This window comes from Callorhinus ursinus, unplaced genomic scaffold (genome assembly GCF_003265705.2).
Source record: "Callorhinus ursinus isolate GAN/ISIS: 27379988/994484 unplaced genomic scaffold, GSC_fseal_2.0 scaffold30, whole genome shotgun sequence".
Taxonomy (NCBI): Eukaryota; Metazoa; Chordata; class Mammalia; order Carnivora; family Otariidae; genus Callorhinus; species Callorhinus ursinus.
The window spans coordinates 7,549,296-7,570,355 of NW_027397092.1; the positions used below are offsets into that span (position 1 = coordinate 7,549,296).

Genomic DNA, 21,060 nt, shown 5'->3' on the forward strand with positions numbered 1-21,060 from the left:
TAGCTTAATCTCTCAGTATTTTTAAATATGGGCCTTAGAAAAATCATTCTTTCAGATACATTTTAAAATGTTGACCTGAGTTCTTAAAGTTGTTTGCTGTAACCTGGGACACATTAGCAAATAAACTCCCCATAAGGGCCACATCTTCATGGAGAACCTCCATCTGTCTCCCTAGGAGGCCAAGCTTCCTCACCTACTGTAGATGATGCTTTCTAAAGACCTTAGACAAGATCAGCAAGACAGTCAGTAAATTGTTTCTTTTTCTTCCTTAGAAAAAGAAAAAGTCAGTTCTACTCCATTTCCTCCCTGAGAAGAGCCCTGTGACTGAAATTCGTGCCCCTCTCCTCCGTTGGAGCTCAGTCCGTTGGAGTCAACTTCCAAGAAAGCTGAGATCCATGCCTGTTGTACTGCTGGTTTCAGAGTACACCCTCCACCCCTTGTTTTGGATTTTTCCAAGCCGTTACCAGACAGCTCAGTCTTGTCCCTTTTGTTGACAGGTTGCCAGGATACCTCCAGGCTTCAAAGGCTGGGGTTCCTCTTCCGGGCAGCCCAGCCGCACATACTCTAAGAACTCCTGCGGGAGGGCATGTGAATCGTGGAGCTCCCAGCTCTTCTGCTCCTGTTTCCACCAGCTCCCTCCCTGAGGGGCTCAGCAGGCCATGACACAAGCTGAAGCAGAAGGGTGACAACAAATATAACGAGGTGAGGCTTTCTCGGAAGGCGTGCTTTTCCTCTGTTATCTAACTAATCAGTCAGTCTCCAACCTTACCTTTCCACTAATAATAGACTCTTCTGTTAGGTCATCCTGATCTCCTCCACTTCCATCTCACTAGTATGTCATAAATACTTTCTCACTATAGAAAAGGAACCCCAAATAAAAAGTTGGTTAAGCGACTGCCTTCGGCTCAGGTCATGATCCTGGAGTCCCAGGATCGAGTCCCGCATCGGGCTCCCTGCTCAGCAGGGAGTCTGCTTCTCCCTCTGACCCTCTTCCCTCTCGTGCTCTCTATCTCTCTCATTCTCTCTCTCTCAAATGAATAAATAAAATCTTTAAAGCAAAAAAAAAAAAAATAATGAATCATGAAGTAAAAACCCTCGAGTACTGCTAAAACAAAGTAACAAGTATCAGTTTACTTCATCGGATGATGCTGGCAGTAATGTGAATCATGGAGTCAATGTTTTAGGGGCTGAAAGAGAACCAAAACCAAATTCCATTTGAAAGGATAATATTATTTAAAGATTTTATTTATTTCTTTTTATTTGAGAGAGAGAGAGAGAGAGTGGGGGGGGAGGTGAGGGGCAGAGGGAGAGGGAGAGAATCTCAAGCAGACTCTGCACTGAGCACAGAGCCAATGCAGGGCTCCATCTCATGACCCTGAGATCATGACCTGAGCCAAAACCAAGAGCCAGACGTGCAACTGGCTGAGTCACCCAGGTGCCCCAGGAATAATATTATTTAAATGTATAATTATTTAAAAATAATTGTCTTGAAAGAAAGGCAAATAAAATGTTTTTACATTAATCCAGGATTATATGTTTATTAACCAAATTATCCTTGAAAGAAAAAGGGGTGAGAAAGGCTATAGTTACTCAGTTGGGTTGGTGGATTTTTTTATTAATTGAGCTAAAATGTACGTGGGGAAATGTAACTGATCTTAAGTTCTTAAATTCAAGTGCTTAAAATCAGTGAGTTTGACAAATACATATAACCATGTAAACTATCACCTTCCCCAAGACACAGGACATTTCTATCACCCAGAAAGCTTCCTCATATCCTTTCCAGTCCTTTGTCTCTCTATGAGCAATGAGTGTTCTGATTTCTATCACTAGAGAATAATTTGGCTGTCTGTGAACTTCATAGGAATAGACTCACACGGTATATATTCTTGTATCTGGCTTCTTTGGCTCAACAGAATGTTTTTGAGATTATTACATGTTACTGTGTATGTTACTAGTTCAATTCTTTTTATAGGCGAGTATTATTGCATTATAGGATTATTCCACATTTGTTTATCTCTTCTCCTATTCATTGGTATTTGGCTTGTTTCCATTTTGAGGGTCCTATAACTAAAGCTGCTGGAACCAGTCTTGTACAAGTTTCTCGGTAAACATATGGTTTCATGTATCTTAGATTCAGACCTAGCATTGAAACTGATGGTAGATGTATGCTTAACTTTATAATGGGTATGAAATGATACGGCACTGTGATTATAATTTGCATTTCCCTGACTAATGAAGTTGAGCATTTTTACATGAGCTTGCTGGAGATCGCTAGCTCACTTTTATTAACTATCTGGCTAACATTTCGTGTTCATTTTAGATGCTTCTTTTCTTGTTTATATCATCTTCACTGATCTATAATTTGCATCCAGTAAAATGCACACATTTTAAGTACACAGTTTGATGAGTTTTGACAAATGATTACATCCATCTACCCACCAATGTTACCAACATAAAACATGCCAATTCGCCTTTATAGTGCATTCTCCTCCCACCCAGCCACCCACAAGCAATCACCAATATACTTTCTGTCCCTTGAAGATTAGCTTTGCCTGTTCATAGATGGAATAATTCAGCATAATTTTTGTTTATTCAACAAAACATTTTTGAGTGGGATCTATATCACTGTATCAGAAGTTTGTTCATTTTTATTGTGGGGTAATATTCTATTCCATGAATGTGCCATAATTTGCTTACTCATTTACTTGTTGTCGTACACTTGTGTTGTTTCTTAAATTTTTCACTATTAAGCATAAAAGCTGCTGTAAACATTTGTATACGTCTTTTGTGGACATATGTTTTCACTTCTCTTGGGTGATTTTTTTTTTTAGATTCTATTTATTTAAGAGAGAGAGAGAGAGAAAGCAAGAGAGAGTGTGAGTGGAGGGGAGGGGCAGAGGCAGAGGGAGAAGCAGGCTCCCGGCTGAGCGGGGAGCCCGACATGGGATTCAATCCCAGGACCCCGGGATCATGACCCAAGACAAAGGCAGTCGCTTAACTAACTGAATCACCCAGGTGCCCCTTGATGGTGGTTTTTAAGGAACATGAGTTTCTAATTTATATGAAGGAAAAATTTTAAATTCTTTTTCTTTTAAGTTTAGTGATTTTTGTGTTTTGTCTGAGAAGTCTTTGTATCTCCTGAAGTCCTAAAGACATTCTCCTTTGCTTCCTTCCTGAAGCTTTATAGTTTTTATACTTGTACATTTTATATATTAAAGTTTTTAAATTTAATTCTATGACCCACTTTGAACTAAGTTTCATGTGTGGTGAAAGAAGAGAGTTGGTATTAACTTTTTCCCTACATGTATCCAGTTGTTCTACCATCATTTGTTTAGCAGATTTTCTTCCTTCCATTGAATTGTCTCAGCGTCTTGGTCAAAAACGAATTGACTGCATATGTGAACCAGCCATATATTTCTGGACACTTTTCTGTTACATAAACCTATTTCTCTATCTTTACAGGCATTGTTAATTTTTAATAAAGCAGCTCATCTTGGCTTATAAGTAGTGCAGCAAGTATTAAAAACAAATATACAAGTGGAGCCCTTCCATGACTTCTTGCCAGTGGAACTATGCACAAGAGTTTGAATTAGGTTGGGCATTTTTCCTTGCATGTTGTCCAGTTTTTTCCCTAGGCAATAATCTGATCTTAAGTGATTCTATAACAAACAAAACCCAAAAATATACAGTCAGAAATGTATTCAAGAATGATAATCCCAGCAAAAGAGATGCATTTTTCAAATGTATTTGTACAGAATGATACGTGAATTTAATTTCCATTCGTTCATTCAGTAATTTATTGAGTGTCTCCTATATTCCAGGCACGATTTTGGACAAAGAAAGAGGGGAGGAGATTATTTCTTGGTTCAAATTTTTGCAAGGAAACATTATTCATAATCTCTATTGCCTATTTAACAATGTATTCCTCACAATTATAGAGAAAAAAAACCTGTATCTGGTAAAGTAAACATCAGATTGAATGTCTTCATACATTCCTGTGAATTGACAGAAAATTCTCAACTCTCAAGTGTTTACTAAGGAACATTTCCTCAGGCTTCCCAAGTTTGCTATCGCTGTTGAAAGATACCCATTCCTTCTGAGCCTCAGAATGTAAACTATCATTTCTTCCAGTTGCATTTTTCAGCTTATTTTAGAATTTAAATTTCATGTATTTTTTTCTAAGGAAATTTCTTCGCAAACTTGGACCTTAACATGGCTGTTTCTTCTCTGTGTCTAAATAATTTAAATGAATATGCAATATCATCTTAAATAATTTTCCCAACTTCTGTGGTGAATGAAACATTTTCAAATATACATGCAATTCTAAAAAAAAAAAAAAAAAAAAAGAAAAAAAACAAAAACAAAAAACCCATAAGTGACGAAGACTGTGAACTGTTGCAGAACACCCTTCCTGAGGAAGCAGGTGGTGATTCCTGTGGAGTCTTAACAGCATTTTCTGAATATCACAGCACACAAGTATGGTACTAGGCATAGTGTATACCATGCTGGGGCCGCAGAGAGGGAGAATGTATGGGAGGCAAGCTGCTGAGAGCCTCAAAGTGGTGACAAGCTGCCAATAGAATGTCCAGAGTGTAATGCAGCAAGAGTATTTTGTTACTGTGTTGTTGTTGTTTTGAGAGAAAATTCTACGAGGAGCCTGACAGAGTCCTGTGCAAGCAAAATTTGGTAGAATTCTGGTTGCATTGAGTGCTACTTTGTAAATTCACGTTGATTCCTAATTGGATGTTTCACTGTTAAGATAAAATGGGGTCTCATCTGTAGGCTCTCATTCAGGAGTCATCAAAGTTATCCTGTTAAATGCCCAGACAGTAAATAATTTAGGCCTTGTAGGCCATATGCTCTGCAGTTGTGGGGCAAAAGCAGCCAAAGCTAAACACAGAAATGAATAAGCGTGACTTGGTCCAGCAAACCCTTATTTACAGAAAGAAGCAGACAGCTGGCCAGATTTGGCTAGTGAGCCATAATTTGCTGACACTTGTCTGATCTTCAGTTCTGATGAAATACCTTCCCATCTCATACATTGACATTCAAAGGCCTGTGGCTCTGGAACTCTTCTTCCTTTGTGCACCCAGTCCTTTGGGATTCCCTTCAAAAGAGATATGACTTCCAAAGAGAACTAAACTTTGAAAACCATCTGCACTCAGAATGCAGGTGACCAAGAGAGACAAGGCATGAGTAAGTTCAGCTCAGGAAAGCCAACTTCTCGGATCCTTCTTCAGCTCTCTGCCTAGTCACACAGCTAGTCCTGATCTAGCTAATGCTATGATCTAGCTAGTCCCTGTCGGTTATCCCCATTCTTGGGGGAAGCTCCAGGCCATCGAGGCTTGTTGCTCATGACTTGATAAACTATCTTTGCCATGAGGGCTTGGTCCGGTACGCAGTCCTTGGCTGCATTCTCCTTTCTCTGGGATTTGGTAGAGTTACACTTCTAAAGCTAGAATACTAATTCCTAATTTCCTGAGGATTACAAGGGGCAAGAGTTAGATGCTCAGGGATCCCCAAGACTTGAGAAGATACTACAAAGCTAGCTGCTAACCCTTCCTTTCCAAAAGGCCTGTTGTGTTTTCACTGCTCCATTTTAATAGAAGGGTTGATTTCTGTTTAAAATTTTAATATAAAATCAAGCTAAACTCAGCCAGTTCATTCAGCATTCAGTTTATCTTGTTGGCACCTACTACGTGCCCAGCCCTAGGGATATAGCTATGTGGAGAGAAAACAAGTCCCTAATGTCTTGGAGTTTATGTCCAAGTGGAGGAAACAAATACTATACATACAACAAATAAACAAGACAAAAATACAGTCAGTGCTGTGAAGAAAAGAAAAAGCAGTGTCACTATGCTGGTGACTGTGTCGATGGTGGTGGCATTGGTCACGTGTGCATGCATGTGTGTGTGCATGTTGTCTGTGTGTGCATGTGCATTTCTGTGTGCATGTATATGCATGTGTCTGCACATGTGTATCTCTGCACGTAGGTGTGCATGTGCATATGTGTGTCAGTATGTGTGTTTGAGAGAGAAAGTACTGGAAGAAGCATAGTCAGGACGGTTCTCTTTGAGTTTGATAATATTTAAGTAGAGAAAATAGGAGAAAGCTTGGCAAAGACCTGGGGGGAAGATTCGAGGCAATGGCAAGAGCCTGTGGAAAGCCCCTTTCCAGTCCCTCCCCTCACCTACCCTGGAGTGAGAAGGACTTTGTGTTCTTTGAGGACCTGAAAAGTGAGCATGAATAAAGCTCAGTGCTGGCAGGGGAGAGTAAAGAGGGACCAAGGCAGAGACTTAAAGAAGAACCAGGTTACAGAGGACCATTGTGGCAAAGAGTTAGGATTTTATTTGAGAGTGGTAGGACAACCATGGAACATTTAATCCAGGGAGGTGTAGGACCTGTTTCGTGATTTAAGGAGTTGAATGTGACTGCTCTGAAAAAGATGGGCACGCAGGAGGGGTTATGCACCTGCTACCGTTGAAGCAGCCCGCGGCTGGCGAGGAGCGCCCATTCACATGCCTGGCAGCAAACTTAGGAGGACAGTCCAAACACCCAAAAGGAATAACTGGCCACATCAACGATAGATGTGGGAATGTTTCTATGCGAATTAATGTAATATCACAGGGTTACCCAGTATCAAAGGGATAGAACTGAGACAGGCATGAAAGAACATAGGAAAGAAGATGCATGAAGATGCAAAAAGCAGAGACAACGGAAGATGAGAAGGTGAGCAGAAAAAAGGGAGAAGATGAGCGGAGTGGGATATGATGTTTACTTCTCTGCCAGATCATTAACAGGCAATCATACAAGGAATGAAGAGATGCTAAATGTTCTAGTGTCTACGAAGTAGTGCCGCTTACCTTTCCTCTTACTCTCTTCTCCCTGACCCCTCATCTCCCATGCAAGCCCACGCTAAGATCAAGAGCCTCGTTGGAAAGCTGGGCCAAAGGAAAACACCCTCATGATCATTTCAACCTGAACTCACCACCGCTGTGACTTCTTCTCAGTCCAGAGATATGGTGGTGAAGGGTTATTTTAGTAAAATTACTGTGAAATGAACGAAGAGCAAAATGAGAAGTAATGAGGATGGGAGAAGAAATAAACCATTGCAGATAGAGTCAGAATTCAATCTTCAGCCAATAATTGTCCTTATTAGTATCATCTGACCTGATTACAATCCAGCATATTGTTACCAAATAAGTGTTAGATGGATCCTGGCATCAGTTCATTGCTAAGTGATGATTATGACAATGATTCTCAATATATTCTCTGACCTAGAAGGAATATGTGTAGAGACGAGTGTGTGTCTGTGTGTGTGTGTGTGTGTGTGTGTGTGTCTGTGTGTTCTTGTGTGTGAGAATTTGGAAGCAGAGTGCCCAGTGATGTGATAATAAATATAGCTAATAAAATTCCAGTGTCTTGCTAAGAAACTATATATATATATATATTCATTGGAAGGATGGAAATACATATATTTAATTTGTGAAAAACGATTTACATTATGCATCATTTTAAAGTCATAAATGTGTAAAAAGAAATTAGGATTTACATTATTTGAATCAGTTCATGGCATTTCACCTCAAAAATACCAAATGATTGTGCAACGTAAGAATAAGATAAATCTTGGATTACTCTATTTAGTTCCAAGTGAACCATCTTATATATGAAACACATGACATTTTGATCAACAAAAATTAAAACCACATTTTCCTCTTCAGTTAGCCTATTTCCTATGTCAAATACTATGTCAAGTGGAGTTTAATTACCTTAGCTATTAGCATATTTATGGGTGATAAGATACTTGTAAATAAATTTCCAACAGAGACTCCCAGGACAAGCTTATTGATAAGCAGCACTGGAATACTGTTGTAGCTAAAATTACTTAATTGGACACTATCCATTGGTTTCCTAAATATAATAGGTTCTGAGTGCTTCACCAATAATTTAATTATCTTTAATGTGACGGCATCTCTTCCAATGTTAATTTTGTAGCTGGAATTTTACCATTAACCAAAAAGGACTGATTCCTAAAATCGTCATTTCTCCACACAATATTTGCAGGATAGATTCTAAATCTATGCATCTTCAAATACTGATTCCATAGCATCTTGAGATATGCCAGCCTGTTCTATATGTATATTTTTTAGATATAAACATGGTATATAAGATCTTGGTGTTTGAAAACCAGGAACATGATGGTATGACCAAATAAGTGAAAACCGGCTTAAAAACATTTAAATGAAGCTTCTGGGAGGAAAGAACAGTGTGTGGGGGGGGGGCGGTGGGGGAGGGGGTGGATAAAACACTGAGAAATTGCCGAAGCTCACTGAAAGCAAACGGGGATTTCACTAAAGGCATCTCAGCTGTAGTTGCCCACCTTGGGATTCAGGGTAACAAAATAGTTCTCAAGGCAGTGAAGAAGGGAAAACCTGTTTAGGCAGCTTAGGGGGCACATGAGAAATCTGTTATATTTGTCCTTCAGTGGAATAGCCTGTTGTAGATCTGACTTCTGGGCATGAAAACTCAGGAAAGGGAAAGGAGGAGAGAGGAAGTAAGAAGATGTTTGTGATGCCTAGTGTTGGTGTCCCATGGACATAGGCTGATGGAATTCTCCGAAATGTTTACCTGGGAGCTGGGTCGACCACAAACCGTCGCAGAAAACCCATACAGGAGAAGAGCTCAACTCGACCCTAGGACTGGGGACCCTAGGATTGGCCTATTCGTTCTGGAGGAAGACAAGAAAATGACCTGACTTAAATAATACTGTAGTACTAGGGCATTCGTGACATCCATGAGGGAAAAGCCAAGGTCTTCACTGAAGCACCAGGATTGCTGAGGCTCTGACTGTTGAGACCTCTTACTTGGATAGGAAGATATGCCTCCGTTTCGTGAAGTGACTGGGGTAGGATTTTCTTTATTTGTAGTGACACAAAATCTTAACCATACATAGTCGAAGTAGCCATGCTGTAAAAATGAGCCTGTTAACTCCATGGTTGGCGGGGTTGGGCTCTTTGGAACTATCTCTAACGAATAATGTGTTGATGGTGGTGGTGGTGGTGGTGGGAACTCGAAAATTATGTCACGAAATATCTGTTCTGAACTCTACTGCCAGAGGCAGCATTCTGGGCTGAATGAATTATTAAAGTAATCCAGGCAGGCCCTCTTACCAGATTCAAGGACCTCAGACCGTGGGGCATTTATTAGAAAGATACATGCACATGGAAATACAGGCTTCCGGACACACAAGACCTACCTGTTCCAGGGGACTTCTGAGCCAGAGGGTTGAGTGGACTCTGTTCTCTGGCCCAGACACCAAAATAATTGGTAGGTAATTTTTCATACAGTTTCAGAATTCTAGAGGAAAATCAAAGGAACTTCTCACCCAGGCTCTTTCTATTTCTGCCGAGTAGAGCATTAATAACCGGATATTACCCCCATTGATTTTCAGACCTATGTTCATCAGGTCTCTTTCTTGAATTGTTGAAAAAATCTGAGGAGAACTAGAGACCACAGCCTGCTTCCCTTTTGAAGAGAGGTGGAGAAGGAGGCCTGTCCACAGTCAAGTTCCACAAACCTGATGTGGTCACTGCTTTTCCATCTGAGGTGACTGCTTCCTCTTTCACACCTGACATGATTGATGGTGATAACATCTGAATCTAGTTTTCATTTGGGACATGGTGACAAAAGCTTCTTCTCATATCTGGCAGGAATATCATGATGTTCCAGGAGCACAGATATTCTCTACACTCAGAGTAAGATGTAGAGACTGAAGAACATCACGTGTCTTCTGTCCCCAAGTAACAAGGGCAGCTCCAGATATCCTGTCATCAGCCTGGCCCATCAGCTCTACTCTGTCTCAGCCACAGCCACTCCCATTCCCTCTGTTCGGCCTTCCTCCAACGCATCGCTTATTTGCTGGGATGTGGCATCTCTCTGTCTTCTCGGCCTGAGTGACCATTACTATTCTTTTCCCCAAGACAGGAACGTGATTGGACCAGTTCTTTTCATGTCAGGCCACGGATTGCCAGCATTTTGTCTAGCACCCAGTTCTGTTCCAATCTGCCCAGACTGGGAAGGGGGAGTTGAGTGACACACTTCATACTGATTGGATTTGATAACGTTAAAAAACTTTTTTTTTACTTTTTTACCTCCTAACTTTTCAGTATTTCTTTCCTTTTTGGGACTACAGGTTGGAATGTCTTTTTTTGAAGATTTTATTTATTCATTTATTTGAGAGAGAGAGAGCATGAGCAAGGGGGAGAGGCAGAGGGACAAGCAGACTCCCTGCCGAGCATGGAGCCTGAGTGGGACTCAATCTGAACACCCTGAGATCACCACCTGAGCCGAAGGCAGATGCCTAACGGACTGAACCACCCAGGTGCCCTGGAATGTCTTTTAATAAAATGTGATTTGGGGCACCTGGGTGGCTCAGTAAGTTAAGTGTCTGACTCTGGATTTTGGCTCAGGTCATGATCTCAGGGTCGTGAGATTGAGCCCCACATCAGGCTCTCCCAATCTCTCTCTCTCAAATAAATAAATAAATAAATAAATAAATAAATAAATAATATCTTTAAAATAGAGTATGGGTATTAAGGAGGGCACATACTGCATGGAGCACTGGGTGTTCTACGAAAACAATGAATCATGGATCACTGCATCAAAAACTAATGATGTATTTTATGGTGACTAACATAACATAATAAAATTAAATTAAATTAAAAAAATAATAATAAAGTAAAATATGATTTGAATTAGCTAACTCAACTTTGGAATTCCTCATAATATTTTAGGAAAGGGAGAATAATTTCATAAATCTATAGTTAGTCTCCTAATTACATTTTCCCACCTGCTGAGTTTATGAAAATATGGAGAAGACAGACATTAAAGCCATATGGTGACAATGCTGATAACATACTTACCACCTACCACACAGCGTGCTAAGCATTTTGTCTTACTTTTAAGCCTCACAATAACTGTGCAAGCTATTATTATCCCACTAAACCTAAGATGAAACTGAGACACCCAGAAGTTACATATCCCCAGATTCCACAACTGATAAGCATTTTGGAGCTAGCACTTCAGGAATGTCTGAATTTATAGAAGGCGTATGCAAAAAGTACTTTGGAGTGGAGACTAACAAGAGTATTACTTGAGTCTTTGCTATAAGCTACTTTCTCTACTTTTACTTGGCAAATTAGACCTTACCAGGGGATTTTATGGTTGGCTTGAACTTGGACTTTTTTCCCAGATGTGATAGTATCAAACTTAAGATCTTGAGTGACCTGATCCCAGGCCACACAGAAAGGGGAATGGGAATTGGTTTAGCATCCAAAGGGAAAATGCTTTTTTTTTTAAATAAATTCTTTCATTTTTTAAAGTTCTGTCTAAATGCAGCAAAATTCTACAGCAGAAGTTTGCTTTCTGGTCCAGAAGTATTTGTCAGGATTTTTAACAAAAATATTTAGACATGTGTCAGCTACTAGTAACTTAAGATGGGACATGGAGGCGACTGTTTGAAACAACGTTAAACAGTGTTTGAGAACTGGAAGAAACATATACATCTGGCTTTGTGTAGTACACATAGTCTCAAGAAGTTAGGTACAAAATATATTTTGTAGATCAGGGTAATCTATTTTCCTACTAAATGTTTGTTTTTTGAGAAAATTCTGCAGTGGATCCTTTTAGGAAACGAAAGAGCTTCCTTTGTGTCGTCCTTAGATGTGAAATGTTGATATTCTCCAGATTTTATTACTCAAGACCTTTTTTCAATCATATGTTGCATGTGTTATAAGAAAATCTATAAAGGGTCCTCATTTCCCGTAAGGCAATCAGATTTCTGGAAATAGTTATAGTGCTTTTCATAATTTGTTTTCAAATTACCTTCCTTATTACTTAGATCTGTTTTTCTTCATTCTTTTCCCTCTGCCATTTCACCCACATCTTACTACCCGTCTACGCACACGCATACACAACCACTTACATCCATTTACCAACTCATATATACCCAGCCATTTACACACCCACAACCATCCACACACATCCCAGTCACTCTCAACACACATTTACTCATATTCATACATATACCACACTCAATAATTCATATCCAATCACACACTCACATCCCTCTCTCCACTTGCATCACCCCATCCATTCCTTTATCCGTTCACACACATCCATTCACTTATACTCATGTACAACCCACATTCATTCCCTCATGCCCATCTACACACTCATATACATACACTCACTCTCAATTATATATACTCATAGACTCATACACATTTCCACCCGTCACATAGGCCCACCCATCAACTCACACCTGTCCTCACACACCCACCAACTACTCTCCATCTACACACTTACACTCATGTACACACTCACCATACACACACTCATCCACTTACATCCATCTACTCACATCTGATTACATACCCATCTGCTTATGAACATACACACACTCAGACCTCTCCTCCACAAATTTTCACATACACCATAACCTGTTCTTCCTGCCACAAACCAGAGCCCCACAATTTTTTTCAAGCACATCATGCTCTTTAGGTTCCCACACTTTTGCGTATGGTGCTGTCTGTGTCAGCTGGAAATGTCTTTCTCCCTATGTAACTCCTACTCTTGTTTCACAAACCAGCCCAAATGACATTGTTATTTTACACACAACTGTTCATAGTAACTTTCTGTGTAATAGCCAGACTGTACTCAGCCTGAATGTTCTTGAACAGGTAAAACAAATTATGGCACATGCCTACCATACAATAGTACTCAACCATTAAAAGCAGCCAATTATTGAAACATACAACTTAGACATATCAGCAGGGAATTATGCTGAGAAAAAAAGCCAATCCCAAAAGGTTGCATACTGCATGGTCCCATTTATAGAACATTTTATAAATGAAAAAAATTATGGAAATGGAGGACAGATTAATGATGTCTGGGAGTAAGAGACGGGGACTTGAAGAGGGCAGTGGGAAGGAGAGAGGTGGGTATAAACTGGTAACATGAGACATCATATGGTGTTGGAACTGTTCAGTATCTTGACTATAGTGGTTCTTATGTTTTTAGGTGGTAAAATTGTATAGAGCTTAATACACACACACATGAATATAGATAAAAGTGGATTGTATCAATATCAATATTCTGGTTGAAATATTATACTATAATTTTACACAGTGTTACCATTGGGAGAAACCAGACAAGGGCATAAGGAATCTCTGTATTTTTTCTTAGAAATGCATGTGAATCTACAATTATCTTAATAAAAATTGCAATTAAGAATATTATCATCATGTCATCTTCAGACCTAAGACATTAACATTAATTCTCAATATTTAGATAACAAGATACATTTTAAAGGATCACAATGTGATAAAACTAAATGGGATGAAATGCACCTAGGAAAACGTCAACTTCTGTAATTAGATCCGAATGGTCGATCACATCAGTGCAGACTGAGGAAGACCTAGCTCAGCAGCGGATCACATGGCCGCAACTAGGGCTGGGGACACAATGATAAAGCAGACCAACCATTCACCACAGCTTTAAGCAACACACTCTGAAGTCGAATTACCGAGTAGGTCTTCTTTGTGAGGAGCACACAGACGGCAAACATGCCATATTTTGGGTAGCTACATCATGAATGCAGTGACTTATCTGGTGTGACCCTCTTCTCCCTATGGAGAAGTTCCAAATATGACTCAGCTGTTGACCAAATAGTCTCGCCTCTGTATTAAAAACAAACCTACCACTTTTTTTCTGAGCACTACAGGCAATGTCTCCAATGTTGCTGTGCTCTTTGTACAGTATATTCCAAATTTCGTTTTTGCTTTTACCATGTTTATGCACATATACATGGGTATGAAATGGCTGAACTGTAATGACCGTGAACTATTGATGCCATCTAATGGAGTTACACAGAAAGTGTCACTGGTGCAGCATGTTGGGGGATCCTTTTTATGATAGGGTTCTGCAGGGAAGGACAGTTTCTATACCTTTTTTGGTTCAGTGGCTGAGCCTGCAGAATATGCTAACAAAAGACAGATTAACAAGAGAAAAATGGAGTGTGTCAACATGTGCCTCACACATACACACAGGAGGACTCAGTGATGAGAAAGTCTTGGGGTGCTCAGAATTTGAGGTTTATATCACTTCTTAACAAAGAACAATAAATTTGTGGAGAAGTGACAAGGCAAAGGGATTTAGGCTTTTAGGGGTGGCAAAGTATAGGAAGTAAATATATGGGGGAAACTAATAGAAGATACGGGCTATTTAGAGATGTTGTTTTTAGCTTCCTCTTGGTGCTTGGCTCTGACCGGACCAGAGTCTAGAGTTGTCTTTGAGTTTCCCTTCCTGATTTGGGAGAGACATCTTTACAAATTTATGTCTTGCATTTAGGCAAATAGATTGAGAGCAGAGAGCTTTCCTGGTATCTTCTTCCCAATTGCCTTCAGCTCAAAATAATCCTTATGCCAAAGTGGCATAATCTGATACCCTACAATTCCAAATAGGAAATCACTCTACAAAACAGAAATGGCTTTTCAGCTCAAAATCAAAACTGATACTGACCTTTCCACCTAAGAAGGGTTTAGACATCCATCTCCATCATTTGAGAAAGCTGCCTGTGGTCTCACAACATGGCTGAAAAGAGAGAAGGGGACCCTTGTCAGGTACACCGCACAGCCCTTAACAAGAAGTGGAGTCAGTTAGCCATGAGCATTTTCTAAAGAAAACAGTCAATAAAGACTTTACCTTATGTAAACATGTAGATGCCAAGACAGAGAATACAGTCAAAGAGGAAAGGGGAATACAAGCTTGACATGTAGACAAGAAAGCTGTATAGACCACACTGAGGAGCATGCCAAATCTTAAAGAATTTATTTCCTGAGTTACACTGGTTGAGGGTCCTCACTAGAGCTAGGAAGAGATAATGGACTCTGCTGTATAATATTATGTGATCATTTATGCCTTTGTTACTATAGGGTGAATTGTATTATAATTCTTATTCTAGAGGGCCACCTGGGGCATCTTATCATGGCCCTGGGATGGAGTCCCCCCAAGGGGTGTTTCCAGTGGGGACTAGAGCTGGGTGACTGTGCACTATTAAAATTCTGGGGTGTAGTGTGGCCAAAACTAGCCGAGTAACATTTTTGCAGAAGTCTGCAGTCACAGTGCTGGTCTCTTTCTTTTGGGGGTGTTTCAGTTTGTTATTACTGCTACAGCAAAATATAATAACATTAGCAGTTTAAAACAACCCAAATTCATTATCTCATAGTTCTTGGTGTCGTAAGTCCAACATGGGTCTCTTGAGGCTAAAATCAGTGTCAGCCAAGCTGTGTTCATTTTTAGGAGCCCCTTTTGGAGGCCCCATGTCTCCTTGGTCTTCCCAGCTTCTTGACACTGTACATATTCCTTAGCACATAGCTCCTTTCCTCCATCTTCAAGTCGGCCATGGGTGGTTGGGTCTCTTTCTTCTTCGGTTTTCCCACCTTGAAAGAGGTGGAAAGGCTGTCCACTTTTGAGGACTTGTGTGATTGTATTGGGCTTATCATTTCTAATCCTTCTTCCTCCAGAAAATTATAATAGAGTTAAAATATAAACCACACTTTTCTAGTGTGAGCTGCTCAGCATTTCCTTGTAGCCCCAGAGCAAACTAGCAGTGGGGTCAACCATGGGGTGCCCTTCCTAATGGCACCTTCTCCGTATTGTGTTGGGTTGTCCTTCCGGACCCAAAGCGGAGACAGACAGACAAGTGGAAACAATGAAAGAAAATGCAAGAGAGAGCACAGAAGGTGGGAAAAGAGCCTGTTGAAACCACAAGAAAGGGGAAAAATCATCATCCACACAGTTCATTTTAAATTGTGTTCTTCTAATCAAATATCCTGATCTTTCTGATCCAAGGTATGACTTAAAATACACACAGATCTTCTTTGTGTTTACCAAAGGAAAATAGAACAAAGCAATTTGACACTCTGACTTCCTTGCTATCTGATAGTTAGCAGGCGTGGGGTGGAAGGAAGTGTTCAGTAAATTTTAAACTACCAAAAAAATTAAACTACAAGCTAAGAGGGTTTGCAAATAAAGAGCTGTCACCACGTTTCATGTTTGGCTTGGGCTCTGGGGACAGAGAGGTTGGACAAGTCCCTCCTAGATACCAGAAGACACCTTCTAGTGGTTTTCTTCAGCAGGGGATAGCCCAAGTAAGATTCCTGAGCAATGAAAGGATGTACGGAGGATTCTGAACCATCAGGGATCTCAGACCATCTGGCCTGTGAAAGAATGCCTTGTTCATGAGAGTCAGAGGTGTCCAATGGAATGACAATAGCTTTTTGATGACTTATTTACATAGGAGGACCAGAGATGTGGGGAGAAGAGCAACAAAGAGCCCACATTCAGAAACAGCCTTCAGCCTGTGGCTGTACATACGCTCCCAGGTCTCCAGAGCCACCACCAGGGAAGTCATGCCGAGCAGACCAGAAAATAGAGGCGCATTCATTACACACACACCGAGCCTCACGGGCTCGGCCCTATTTTTGACTTTCTTCCCAGGGACTTTCCTGAGAAACAGCTTTGGGTGGAGAGAGCATTAACAAAAGGTGTTGATGTCTGCAATGAATGGTAATGACGATCAATTTAAGTGTCAGCCAGGCTCTGGGGGACACCGACCTCCTGGAGATGGGTAAGGCGAAGGCACGATTTTGAGGCTGTTGTCTGGTAAGTGGGTGATGTGGCTAAGAAGAGGTTCCTCCGGGATACAGAGAGGCCCATCTCTCATTGGCCAGTCTCTCCTGGCCAGGCAGCTCCCTCCAGAGGCAGCTGTATTCTTCTTTGTGCTTGTTTCCACCTGGACACACGAATCCAGTGACTACCCTTCTGATACTACCACCCTGTGGTTTGCAAGTCTGTGCCAAAGATATCCCACTGAGGTAGGGACTGAGACAACAAATCATGAGCACAAAGACAGTGGGAACTCTGTGCAGACATCGCACATGATGGGGGCTAGGAAAGACAAGCATCTATTTACAGTTTTTAAATTCTAAAATGGTATATATCCTTTCCCCCACTCTGTTTTATCATAATACATCAACTTTAGACACTTGATGGATATCTGATACCTCATTCTAGGTTGAGAAGGAATTACTATGCTGTTCTTATACATTTTCAGTTCAAACTAATTTATAGCTGGTACTTGACAAAATGGCCAGTTTGTCGGAAAGAAAAAGTGCATCAGATTCTGTAATCCATACAAGGAAGTGTAATTCTCTTAGGAAGAATTTCCAGCCCAAATCTTGGAAATCTAGCAATATATTGTTAATGGTTTGTTGATGTTCTTTTGACTGATTCTTTCTTTAGATTAATAACTAAAGCGATCCATCGTTCTTCATGTGAGGGATCATTTAATGGTAAATCAAGAACCGCTGGCCTAAGCAGAAGAGTAGCTCTCGTTGTATCAGTAGTAACTCAATAATTATGGGAATGCCTCCAAAAAGTTCAGATGGTCTCCAAACACATTTCTTTTTGTGTTTTTCTTTTTTTCTTTTTTCTTTTTTTGGTTCTATCATCTCTCCTGTGGCTGATCTAAACACTGGCTACTTGAATTTTTTTCTCTCTGAAATTAGATGCATCATTTCCTGTGACCTTCCATTAATGTATGAAAATTCCTCCTCAGGTCCCTGGTTCTTTCTTTTCCCTTTGGATATTTCCTTCCCTCCTAGAAATAAGTCTTTCAGCCTCACTCTGCTGTCATTACGAAACTTTGTTTCCGAATTTTTACCAATAAATCTGTCATGCTTTTAGTAAATATTTCCCATAGAAAATCCTTCAGCTGGGTTCCCAGTTGACTGAGGGTGAGTGCTCCTTGAAGTGATATTCAAATACTTAAGTGAAGAGAAAAATGGGGGAAAGAGACACTTTAAAGTGAGGATCACATATGGTCAGGAACTCACATGCCTTTGAGAATCAAGAATGAATTACGAGTAAATAAAGCAAAGGACTGATGAGAAACTTTGGAAGAGTGAAGACTGGCAATCTGACCCACAGTTACAGCCTTCATTCAGCACCAGTTTATAGGGGTTGTTGCCACATTGGAATGTGGGCTCCATATGGCCCGCTCTCCCACCTTCTCAAAAGGAACCAAAATCCTGATTTTGTGTGACATCTCCCAACTTTAAAATAATGGCACCAAATTCAGACTTTTCTTAAAAAAAGGTATATTTATTTATTTTAGAGAGACAGAGAGAGAGTGAGTGTGGGGAAGGGCAGAGGGGTAGAATCTTTAAGCAGACTCCCTGCTGAGCACGGAGCCCGATGCAGGGCTTGATCCCACAACCCGTGAGATCATGACCTGAGCGGAAACCAAAAGTTGGATGCTTAATAGATTGAGCCACCCAGGCACCCCTAAACTTTTTTTTAAATAGGTGCCATGTCCAGCATGGAGCCCAATGGGAAGCCCAACGTGGGGCCGGAACTCACAACCCTGAGATCAAGATCAGAGCTGAGATCAAGGGTCAGATGCCCAACCAACTGAAACACCCAGGCGCCCCAAAACATTTTTAACTCTAGGGAGGTCAAAAAGAACTTATTGATGGGCCAGCTTTGATGTATCAACCACTGCTTTAAAGTCTTGAGAAAGAGCTATTTGGAATAGAGCTATTTTATTGGAATAGTAGTATGCCGAATGTCAGAAAAGATGCTTTGTAAGCTTGTTTATGATTCAACAGCCTGACTCCCCCACTTTTTTTTTTTGTCTACCCTTTGAATTTCTACACATGATAGGATTCTAATGTGATTATACTGATGGTTTCCATAACCAGTTCTCCACCACTCCAAATGTCAATGTTACAATTACACGGTCATACCTGTGTGGCGTTCGTGACTCTCGAGGACTCTGTGATTTCGAAGCTCAATATAGAGTGAAAATTACAGACTCAATCTAACAATAGCCTTTATAGGGTGATATTCTGAGCTTTAGCAACATAAAATGTCCTTACCGAAAGCTCTACTTAGAAGTGTAAAGAGTACACTTCTCCCATTTTCTGTGTGCATGGCCCTCTTAACACCATAGACTATTATGTCTACACCTGGGAATTAGATTGAATGAAGGTGAAGAAGCTGACTTCTGGTTTAAAATTCTTCACAGTGAAGGAAAGACAAGGAAGGGTAAATTTTCATTAGCTATTCAGAATCAGCCTGGAAATGCCAACAGGGACAGCCAGATTCCCTTGAAGCCATATGTCTCAGGCTCAGTGGTTTTTCTGAATATATGTTTTTATTTGTTTACCTTTCAGACCGCTGCTCATGTCCTTCCCAAACCAAACCACCTCCAGTTCCTAGTTGCTCTCACCTGGCCTTTTGTCACTCCCATTAGAATTGTTGAGGACCACAAGTGCTACTGGCCCAGGGGCTGTGCCCAGGGAAGTGCAGAGAATCAGCCAGAGTGTGCTGGACCATTCCCCCTCACCCTACCTGGTCATCCTTGATCTAGGAATGGCAGCGCTTTAATTTGACTCCCTTATGACAGTGGCTGGGCAGTCAGCTGCAGAAGAGAATCATATAAAATGAAGGAAAATATGAATATGCCTAAAACGACAGATTTTTTCTTTTGGTTTAATTCAGTTGGTCACAAAAGGAAAAGCAACATTTTCTAGTTCTGGAAGCATGATGATGGTGTAAAATTTAAAAATATGTTTTCAGTGGTCTGAATGAGTTGAGGATTGAATGTTAATATAAGCAGCATATTATTTTCTAAGATGCTATGAAAGAAGTTTATATTTATTGCATTTGAGTTTATATTTATTGCAAAACTGAGGTAATGTGCAGCTTGAATATCACAGATTTTTATTACTTATTTTCTGAGGGTAGTTGTATCAGTCAGGAGACAGGAACTACACCAATTATTTATTTAATTACAGTTTCATATAAAGAGCTGTTAACCAGGAAGGAAGTTGTTGGTAACTAGCAGGATAAAAAGAGAACACAACTCTATGAAGGAGGCGGCAGATACCACTCCTAGGGCTGAAGTATCAAAGGGAAGAGATTAAGATTAATCCTATCTATTATGGAGCATGTGGAGTCCCAGAGCGAGCACAGTGAAGCTAAATACAGGAAAGAGTGTTTGGAATACACGATGTTATTAATTGTCACAGCAGATGCCTTCTAGCTCCTTCCAAAGCTTGTGGAAAAAATAAGATTCATTTTCCCAAAGCAAAATAAGTCATTCAAATTTGTTCCCCCCAAAAAATAATTCTAGGACAGGAAGATCATGAATGAATTTCTTAAGGACCATTGGTTCATATTTATAGTTTCAATTTTTTTATTTCCGATTTTCAGGAAAAAGTAGATGTTTAGTAAGTCAGTTTTGCCCCCAAAGTGTACTCTCTCTCTCTCTCAAAAAAAAAAAAATTCACTTATTAAAAACAAGACCCTGCAGTTTGAAATATTGCTGTTAGAATTCATTTTGTGCTAAGCCAAAGACAGCTATTAAAATACAACTGTATCTCCTTAGAATTAGGTTCTAGTTATAGGTTTTATGCTAGGAAAAGACTCTTTAAATGTGGCTAAAATACAATTAGATATTTATTTCTCTTATGTAAATTAAGGCTAAGGGTGACACCTGAGAGCTTGTATGGTGACTCCACCATTATTAGGGACTCAAGTCCATCCAAGTGTCTGCTCCGTCATGTCAGGGGTCACATAAATATAGTCTGGTCCACGATGGCTGCTGGAGCGCCAGCCATCACATCCATGATTTAAGCATCAGAATGAAGGAAAGAGGACCAGATTGTGGACATGTCTTACACAATTCTGCAAAGGAGCCTGCAGACTTGTAGCTGAGAAATCATGTGCCCAGATAAAAATTGGGGCTCTCTTAATTTGAGGAAGTTGGGCAAAATAATGACTGGTGGGAAACCAGGTGTCTCTGCCAGACTGTGGGAGGGATATTACCTCATCAGTCATAAGCCTTGGTGTGAATAAGTCTATCAGCTCCTTTTTGAAAGTAGGGTTTCAAAAGTAAGGAAGACTGGCAAGCAGATGAGGACACCAGGCAGG

The 21,060-nt window shown here is 40.3% G+C and overlaps 1 protein-coding gene across 2 annotated transcripts in view; it reads left to right on the plus strand.

Annotated features, from left to right (window-relative positions):
* The first annotated feature begins 567 nt into the window (after positions 1-567).
* The window catches only part of ZNF475 (zinc finger protein 475), a 54,045-nt gene continuing 33,552 nt past the window's right edge, over positions 568-21,060 (plus strand). For both annotated transcript variants that reach the window (XM_025860919.2, XM_073878568.1), the window contains exon 1: positions 568-702. The gene's annotated coding sequence lies outside the window, so the exon portion shown is untranslated. The remainder of the gene's footprint in view (positions 703-21,060) is intronic.